The 10,625-nt window shown below is 39.7% G+C and overlaps 1 long non-coding RNA gene across 1 annotated transcript; it reads right to left on the reverse strand.

Moving 5' to 3' along the window:
* Nucleotides 1-303: 303 nt before the first annotated feature.
* LOC119896856 lies at nt 304-1,152 on the reverse strand. Its single transcript, XR_005443293.1, has 2 exons — nt 965-1,152; nt 304-867 (listed from the first exon to the last, which is right to left on the reverse strand). It is a non-coding gene; the product is annotated as an uncharacterized LOC119896856 (long non-coding RNA).
* Between the last annotated feature and the right edge of the window lie 9,473 nt (nt 1,153-10,625).

Raw genomic sequence — 10,625 nt, forward strand, 5'->3', positions numbered from 1 at the left:
TAAAAGGAACTGTGTTCATATTTATATTCAGGTTTAAAATGGAAATAAGCAAAGTATAAATCCTGCAATGTCTGGATTGCTAAGGAAATTCATTTCATTATAGTTGTTAATAGTTATAGTTATTATAGACTGAAACCTTCACTGTATTTACAGTGGACAGCACTGACTGGTAATGCTTGATCTTTAATAAATAAGACAATATCGGACATTGCGACAAGTATGTCTTATTAATGTATATCTGAGGCCAGAAACATGTGATGTTATTGGAAGACACAATCTAAAAACAAATGATTTGCACACTAGACTTTGTTTATGCAGTAGTAACAATTTATTTATGATTTTAAAATGTTAAAATGTACAACAATCAAAGGCATTTGATATGACTTGTGAGCATGTCACATTTGCAAAAGTTAAAGTACAAATTCTGCCACATTTGTACCTTAAACTTTTAAACAAGAATTCCAACGGCAATTTGTAAGCTTTTCAATTTCAAGAGGCAATGGATGCGCTCTGCAGTTTGCCAGATGTTATTCTATTTTACATATGAAGAAACCAAAATGTCATTCAAAAACAAACAAAAAAAAACCTCTTAACTTTATGTCACAGGCAAATTATATGATTTGATTTAAATAGTATGGCTCATTTTGTTTAAATTCCTCTATTCTTGTCAGGTTTCCGGCAGAGAGGACCCAAATGCAGATCAGAGTTAGACAGTTTATTCAAAGAGAATCAGCAAGGGAAGTCTGAGATCTCTCTGAGGGCTCTCTCCAGGTCCGGACTGTAGGGAAATCCGTGAGCTGGGAGTATCCAGGCTGCGGGCGGAACCGAAGCTAACAGGCGGGTGGTTGCTGAGGTGGTGGGAGTCTTCTGGGAGAGACAGAGAAATAAAGGTTAACCAAATGCAACAATTCACAAGGTTCTAGGCTAGTCAAAAGGTTGGCTGGGGTTGACACAACATACGCACGGAGATCAAACGATCCGGCAGGGACTGGATGTCTGAGCCTCTCCTTTAAGCAGCGGTGATTGAGGAATGCAGGTCAGGTGTGCTGATTGCAGATGGGACTCAGGTGAGTGCAGAGCCCGCAGCAGACACGCCCCCAGCTCCCAGACTAGAGAGAGAGAGAGAAGAAGAGCCAAGCAGAGACAAACAAACGACACGCTCACCACACGCACACCAGACAGACATCCACAACAATCACAGGCTCACAGCAGGGGCCTCATGACAATTCTACAATAATCACTTTGGTGTTGTCAGACAATTTCATCACCAACTTCCCATTCTTTAAAAGCTGCCTTTGCCTTATCTTAATTTATTTTGCTAAAAGATTTAGTGAGTACATCTCCAAAGTTGCACTGTGGTGTGTGTACAGTGTTTTATCTCATATCATCTGGCATTTCATAGTGTGAATCAAACTTTAAGAGCAGGTATTTTAACTTTAACTTAAGTGTTTGATTATTTTAAAACAGTTGTGCTCCTTTTGTTTTTCAGTCGATGAACACACATGTTCCTAAGTGAAAACTTTAGGGTCCTGAAGGTAATATTTCCATCCTTTCTGAATGGGAAACACGGGTTGATATAAATTACCACGGCGACTGCTCATTAACACCATTGATTAGCTGATTAGCTGGTCATGAAGTCATTGTGCACGTTGTGTGCATAGCAATCAGCTCCATATTTTTATCTGAAGCTCTCCTCGTCCCAAAACAGATGCCAAGAAAAGGGGGGAAAAGAGAGGAGGGAGGTTTGATCAACTTAATTAAAGCCCATTAGACATTCTGTGAGGTGGATTGGATCAGCACTGTATAGAATAGAAATGAATGGAGGAGGCAGTGATAAATGAGAGCCTGCCAATGCACAAACAGACCTAAAGTGTTGCTGTGAGGTGGATAACAATCAAATGGACTAACAATCATGTTGTCCCAGCCCTAAATTATAAAATGGAGGCATTATTCAGGGATGGATTGTCTTGTGTCGGCATACACACTGTTGGGTCAATGCAGCCGTTAGTGGAGCTCACATTTTCACATAAAAATCCTTCTTTTCGGCTCATCAGCTTGTATATAACTATCATTAGTCTGTCAGTAGCAGAATTGGAACATGCAGCAATACGTACTTTGAATAAAGAGATAGAAAGGACTCCTTCCTCATTGACTTTCTTTACAACAATATCTGCCTAATAAATGAGGCTATAAGCCAGTGTTTCCATAAGGTATGAAATCCCCCGGCTTCAAATGCATAATGCTTTAGACTGTAATAGACACCTCTGATAGGGGGCTTGGATATCCAGGAAAATGACAACAGCAATTACTCTGTAAGCCAAGAATTTACATCATTCAAAAGATGAAAAATGTGCAGGTTTAGGGAATGAAAAAAAGATTCATGTTTGTATCTTCAAAGTGAGTATTCAAATAGAGGGAGGAATGACATAAGTGCAGCATCTCTGCATTGATATGGGTGCTGAACACCTTCAGACCTGTCATTACTGTTCCTCATGAAATGAGCATTAAAAGAGTGGAGGAAGATCCCCCATGGTGACATTTAGAAAGTTGCCTTACTACTGCTTTGATATTTCAAACAGTTTGAGGTTTAAACATGCCATCTTTGAAGACTCACCAGTTTGTAGAGAATGTCAAAAATAATACAAGCACTTTGCAAAGGGGAGGATTTGCTTAAGTTTTATCAAACAGTTTTCTCGATGAAATCTGATGCTGCCCAACATACAGTACAAGCAACAACAAGATCAAGGAACGTTATTCTGTTTTCTTCTTGTAGACTGTGTACGCCAAGGGATTGAAACGCCAATTATGAGTAATAACAGCTGAAAAAAGATCTGTAAATATGTTTACAATAATAAAATCACTATTATGTAGCTTAGCATCACATGCTACAGCTTTCCACCATGACACGTATCAGAAATGTGATAATCTAAAATAGTCTCTGTGGAGGTAAAAGCATGACATAGATTGTTTGTAACCTGTTTTAAACAGTTTGAATAATTACTGGAATGTCATTAGACCTGCAGTAACTTACAACTTACTATGACGTTCAATTATTCTTATTTTTCTTAGCTTTTGCACTTAACAACATGATATTCTGTTTTAGAAATGAATGAGCTGTTTGTTTTTCAACAGATTTTAATCCAAAGGGAGTTAGCCATCCCCGCTGTCCGTGACAAGCAGCCCTGTTAAGATTGGTGCTCCTCCCCGCCACCCACAGCAGCCCAATAATGGTTTGTTATGGCCATGCCCTGAAAAGTGATGATACACCACTTTGGCCAGCCATGCTTGCTCACCGTTAAATAGGGATATCTCTTTTTTTTTTTTTTGAACACCTTGCTCCACTGCTCTGTCCATCATAATAAGAGCTCTTACATCCCAGGCCTGCCTGTGAGGGAGAAATCTGTGTGAAGCAGGGAATAACATATCACTTGGTATGCCTGGAAGCCCCTGCAAAGCCACAGTCCTAATGAAATATTAATCGGAGGCTCTACGCTAATGATAATGCACTATCAAGCATGAGTTGGTCCAGCTGAAGCAGGCAGCTCCCTGTCACACTTGTGTTATGACAGGATGTCCCTGCTATTATAGACCACAAATGAGATTTGAATCTGTGAATTACAAAATGGTTAAAGTGGTGGATCACTGCATTTATTAAGTCTTTACAGCCCTTGATTTCCTCAAACAATTGCACAATAGGCCTTTTACACAGTAGCCTTTTATTTAGATCATATACCCATTAAACTGAGAGGTTGCACTGATTGCCTGTAGATTTATTTTTCCATCTCTCTTCCTCATTTTTAAATAAATTTACTTTTAGCCGTGTTTTACTGTATGGAATTATTCTGCAATATTTGTGCCCTGTCTAATGCTATTAATCAAACACATTTTCATTCTATAAACCATCTTTCCCTGACCTTAAGTAAGTGGTTTCAGTTGCCTAAACTTTAAGCCAAAAACTATTGAGCCCCTAGGCCACATAAGCACAACTTTGTAGTGCACACAAGATAGTTTCTTCCTCACATAGTTTCCCACCCTCACAACTTAGAAAGGGAAATAATTTTGTCCCCTTAGGGGCATTTCTTACATCTCACTCTCTGAGTTAAAGTTAAATTAATTTATGTTAACACTACAACAATTGCTGAGCGTTCAGACTCACGCTTGTGACGTCGCTGCCTCAAGTATCTACCTAAATGAAAGTTTTATCAACTGGCCAGGTGATTTCTTTAACAATTTATTTGCATTTGATGAAACTCCATGCTAAAGTAGCACTGGGTGATGAGGATTTTGTGATATTAAAGCTTTTTCAGGGAAGAAAAATCTACTTCTACATTACTCTTTGTCCTCTTGGCTCTAAACTGAACAGACTGGCAGGCCAACGCGCTGCAACCTACACGCTGCCCTGTATATTACCATATTTTGTCACAAATATATGGATTTGCTTTGACATCATGAACATTTGATCATGTTATACATTCTGCTGCCAATTACTTTCGCAAATATTCTTAAATAATTGGTTGTTTAGTCTATAAAATGTCCAAACTGTGACAGATGTCTGTTTGTCTGACCAGTTTACTATCTTGTAGACAAAGAAAAGCTGCAGATCTTCTCAACTAAGAATTTGGACTTATAGAGTGTTTGTCATTTTTACTTGAGACCTGAACAACAATTGTGAAACAATTACTCGCTTATCAAAATTTTTGCAGATTGTTTCTTAGATAGTCAAATACCTGACTAATCGCTTCAGATCTTCTACATACAAAGAAATGCTGTGGTAGTGTCAGACACAGTCATGCATGCTACCACTTTTCACAGGGATTGCCTCATTTTCTCTAAAAACAACAAACAAAAACTTTTGCCTTCAGAATTTTTTGAAAATTGCAATCATCACATAAAAAACCTACACATGATTGCTTTAAATACACACTGTGGTACCCACACACGCTCGTTCTGTTCAACATCAAGACTACTTTTACAAACAACAACAGATCACACAAGTGAGCCTACACAAAGCAGAAGAATATCTAATGCTCCATTGTACTTACAGCTCTTAAATTAATTGTACTGTGTAGAAGTGACACTGTTGAGAAGTCAGTACTGTGGCGTATCTTCATATTTCACACATGCAGCTATAAACACAAAGGTATCCACCCACACAGCATGCGCTTTTGAAAAGCAAGAGATCAAATCTACAGCAAAGTTATACTGATTGACAAGCAAGTTCAAAAGGAGCATTTTATCGCTTAGCTTCAAAGGGGAATATGTGGCTCTGTACATTGAGGCAACACAAGTCTCTTTAAACTTGAAATTAATTTCAGTCTGGCGAGGAAGGAAACATTTTAGTGTAAAATAATAAGCTACCTTCTATCAATTCTGCAGGAGATGCTATCTGGGCCATCGTAATGAAACTGGAGATCTAATCCGAGGAGAAACTCTGTTGTCAACAGTGATTTAAAACTCATGGCAGAGGCACCTCGCTGAGACAAATCCTCTTAGCCACTAAACATGAGACTGAAACGCTGTTCCTTACACAAGAGATGACAGAGTTTTGTGTGTCATCTAGGAATAGTCTCAACCTTGCTCGTGTGGGTGAATTAGCAGTGAGCACCATGGTAAAGCTGTATCAAAAGCAGATTGTTGTTCTCTTGTCAGTGGAAATGCTGAATGTTGCCTCCCATGCGGAGACACAGCAGTACAGCTGGTGCTGAGGTCAAGGAGTCAAGGACAAGAGGAGGATAGAACCAGAGATAAATGAATTGTTACATTCTCTGACATCTCACATCATGAGTGCAATATTCAGTTACAGCTGTAAAGTGTGTGTGTGTGTGTGTGTGTGTGTGTGTGTGTGTGTGTGTGTGTGTGTGTGTGTGTGTGTACTGTACATCTGTGTTTATTATTGTTTGTGCTCGTGTCACTGTGCATGACATACATGTGTGAGTGTATGTGCATTTCTAGCAGGAGCGGCAGCCAGCAGGATCCTGGCACAGGGATTCCTGCCCATCAGGACTTGATGAAGGGAACAGATGGAGCTCTCTGAGGTGTCCTCTCAGCTCGGAGTCCCCCTGATTCAGCTCTGCCTCCTAACCCCCACATCCCCACCCCAACACCCTCACCCCTCCAACCACTCTGTCCACCCCAACTACCACAGCCAGCTGTGCATGGCCACTCCAATTTCATCAAAGCACCTCTTTTATGGTAAAGCCCGTGGTCCCTTGAGAATCAGGGTTTCTTGAAATGCACGGTTCAAGTCCGGGTAATACAGTATGCAACAATAAAAAAACTGAGCTGATCACCTGAGTAATATGCAATATATGTGGTTGGTTAGCTAGCCTGAGCCTATTTCTACAGCTACTGTAATTGTGCTAAATTAAATGAGTGTTGTTAAATTATATGAGTTCTGCCTGGCCTTGGAATAGGTGAGTGCCACTTTTACTCCTCAGTATTGATTCAGGCTTGTTTCATTCTCCACACAGGATTAATTAGTGTACCATAAGTTTTATTTAAGGATTGACAACAAAACACTTTAAGGCCACACTAATCAATATTTTGATATTAACAATGGGCCAGATGATTACATGTAGTTCCACAAATAACATTAATGCAAACATTAATGTCTAACCCACCAGCTAGCAGCTTAATAATTAACATTATGTGAAGAAGCAGAATCACAATCAGAAATACTTTATTGATCCTCGAGGGGAAATTCTTTGTTACAAACGCTCACTTGCACATTGACGATGGATGGATGGATGGATGAATAATAATAGAAAGATGAAGTAGAATGAAGTAGAAAATATAAATATAAAATATACCTGCGATGGATTGGCGACCTGTCCAGGGTGTACCCCGCTCTTCGCCCGATGTCAGCTGGGATTGGCTTCAGCCCCCCGCGACCCTGTATGCAGGATAAGCGGTTGACGATGGATGGATGGATAGATGGATATAAAATATAAAGAACAATATGTTATTATTCTGGCATTACCATGTGCAGCACAAACTTCACTTGAGGCTAGTTCAAATTTGCCAAGTGAACGTCCTCATTGTGTGAACACTATATTGTCCCCGCCGGCAGGAAAGAAGGAGAAGACAGCAAGCAATCCTTCTGCACCTCAGACACACAAGGGAGGAGTTAAAGAGCTTGATGGCCACAGGCAGGAATGACTTCCTGTGGCACTCTGTGGTGCATTTTGGAGGGATGAGTCTATCACTGAAAGTATTCCTGTGTTTGACCAGCACGTCATGGAGTGGATGGGAGACATTGTGCAAGATGACAGCATCCTCCTCTCTGACACGACAGAGAGTCCAGCTCCACCCCTGCAAACTTCACTGGCTTTGCAGATCAATTAGTTGAGTCTATTAGCATCTGCTACCCTCAGCCTGCTGCCCCAGCATACAACAGCAAACAGGATAGCACTGGCCACCACAGACTCATAAAATATCCTTAGCATTTTCCGGCAGATGTTGAAGGACCTCAGCCTCCGTAGAAAATAGAGACTGTTCTGGCCCTTCCTGTAAAGGGCTTGAGTGTTCTTGGCCCAGTCCAGTTTATTGTCAATTTGCACTCCCAAAAGGGGAAGGGAGAAAGGACAGTCCCCTGTGAGGCCTCAGTGTTTCTGACCATGCTGTCTGACACAGTGTTGCAGACGTACATACTATGGTCTTCCAGTCAGGTAGTCAACAATCCAGGACACAAGGGGGGCATCCACCTGCATGGCTGTGAGTGTCTCGCCCAGCAGGGCTGGCCATATGGTGTTGAAAGCACTGGAGAAGTCAAAAAACAGCACAATGCCACTGAAGGAAGACAAAAGCATGAAATAGAAAGGGTGTAATGCAAAATAGTGAGTAAATATTGAAAACTTTTTTCACTAGGTAAGTTTAGCCGAATATGTATACTGCAGTAAATAATATTCTGCTACATTGTGAATAACAAATTGAATTCATAGCAATAATGAAACCGTCTGATTATTTTGATGAGAAATCTTAATGTTTGGTCACCTCTCATTCCCATGGTCTTCTCCCACTGAAGTATCAGCAGAGGCTGGTAGCTGCTGGAGTTTAGGCAACAAAATCCAAAATGTAAAGTTTGTACGGAAACACTTTTGTCTTTATGGATTATATTGATGCCAAATTGATAAGAAGACTGTCAACTCTCTGTTAGTGAGTAATGTGATATGGGTTTAAAAGAATATTTGAAAACAAAATCATATGTGCAACATTTTTTTATCCTGCTTGCCATGTGGTAAACAGAACGATGTGATTCCAGGCACGTCCACTAAACACTGGTGTATCCCCATTCACACTTCCTCTCAAGGCTGTTGCATTAAGATTAATTTTTGTTTTTTTTTAACTATCTCTGTTTTCACTTATAACTCCGAGTTTTTTGTCAAAACATGAGAATTTCCTTGAAAGGCACCAGCTGTCTGTTTATTTGTCAGTATTCTTCCACAGGCATATTCTAATCAAAACACTTTAAGGTCTTAATTAATCTGCAGACAGCTTCTGTGTGTTTTCTCTAAGATAAAGAAAGGCAAGAGCAGTGCCTGCTTTTTAATTTCCTAGTATTGTCCTAGTATGATTGCATTTCTACTAACCACTGCTGTTCATTCATACAATACAACAATACATACAGCCAGTATTGTGGTGCCACTGTTGTTTTTGTATTGTATTTACCCAGAAAATACTGAACACTGCTATTCACACATCAGACACGTACACCTGGGAGATGATCCATACAGTCCACTCCTGAGTAGATTCACTAGAGCAGTTGGGGGTTGAAGACCTTGCTCAAGGGCACCTAATTAGTAGTTGGGGGCAGGAGATTATTAGCTCCCTTCCTTCACCCAGAGAAGTTCAATCCGGTGACCTTCTGCTCACAATCTTGCTTCGCTGACCTTGAGGCTACTGCTACCCTCTATTGTATAAAAAGAAGCCGAAAACAACGTACAGTACAGCAAATGCAATCCAGCATTACCACATTAAGGTGTTTTCCATACTTTTGTCTCCTGCTGTACTCCCGTGTGAATTGAAAGAACGAAGTCAGTCTTTTTCCACATCCTAATAACCTCTATAATCTGCCCAGGTTTTTCTCATTTATTATTCTTTATCGATTTTCATCATCATTCCAAAACCTCCCTCCAGCCTTTTCCCCAATGAATCATTCTCTCCTCTCTCTCATGCACTCTTTCTCACACACACACGCACACACACACACACACACACACACACACACACACACACACACACACACACACAGCCATGTTTCCATCACTTTTGAGGACATTACATTGACTTACGTTCATTCCATGGAGACTTACCCTAATAATAACTACTACTGTCTAAACCTAATCCTAACCTTAACCTAAAACCTAACCGTACCCTATCCTTAAGCCAAGTCCTCACCCTAAAAGGAATTGCATTTTGTCCCCATTAAGGCAGGTCCCCACACATACATACACACATACACACACACACTCCAGCTCATGTGGCAACTCCTAATCAATTCAGTCCCCCAAGCATATGAAGTACAGGGCTATTTTATTTTCTTTATAATAAATCACATTCATGGATGCTAATGGTTTATTGTTTTGCAGACTGAGCTTGTACAGAATATGTTGTATGGTTGGGTTATTGTCAAAAGAATTAATTGCAGTTTGCTATGCCCAGATAGCTCAGTGTTTGACAGCTAAGTTGTAGCTGAAACACGTGGAGAAAGAAATGAATATATCTGAGTAACCATGCAACTTTTACATAACCTGAAACTATATTTTTTAGCTAAAGGTAAAGCTCAACTGAAATATTTATGAAAACTCTAAATATAATCAGATAAATGACTCTATGGAATTTTGTAGAAATGTCAACTTCTTTTAGACATTATACACACTCACATATATACACACACACACAGAAAATCTTTATTTTGAATTCAGGTGTATGATATGTGCGGCAGAACTAGAGTTATCAGTTTTTCATATAGCAGTGATCTGGCACCAGTGGGTCAGATCTACTTACTGAACTTTTCATCACTGTGTCTTTTCTAATTTCCTTTTACCAGACTCTTGTGTCGTTGTGATCGCTATCTGTGGAAACAATGCCTTAAGGGATTAATAACTTGGGAGATGTAGGTGTTGATAAATGATGCCTTGATGGTCCCCTGTCTGAGACTGTACAAATTAACTTCAGTTCACTAGCCATCATTTCTCTTGCTTCTCTATGCTGCATTTAGCTGCTCCATTATCCTACCGTACCCGCCATTGTGTTTGATGTTCATCATGACAAATACACATTTTAAAACACAAAGTATCCTGGAACTCTTCTCTAAAACTGACCTGCCGACAATTGTGTAAAATTTCTTCAGAGCTGGGTTTTGGCAACAGATGAGAGCACACCAATGCGAGTAAAGGGTTGGAATATGATAATATGAAGTGATGATTTGGAATAAATTAATTTCTTTATATTGCCTTTTAGAGTTGTGCTTTTTTTGTGCAATTAAGTGTAGCTAGGCTTGTTTCCTCATTGTGATTTTTAAATATGTAAAAACTGAAATACTGGACCTTTAAATCTTGTATGCCATATTACTTTATATTTTCACTTTTCACTTACATTACAGAAGAAAGAGCCTTTAAGATGAG

Source organism: Micropterus salmoides, unplaced genomic scaffold (assembly GCF_014851395.1).
Source record: "Micropterus salmoides isolate LMB-PRFRI ecotype aquatic unplaced genomic scaffold, ASM1485139v1 Ms_hic_scaffold_11, whole genome shotgun sequence".
NCBI classification, from domain to species: domain Eukaryota; kingdom Metazoa; phylum Chordata; class Actinopteri; order Centrarchiformes; family Centrarchidae; genus Micropterus; species Micropterus salmoides.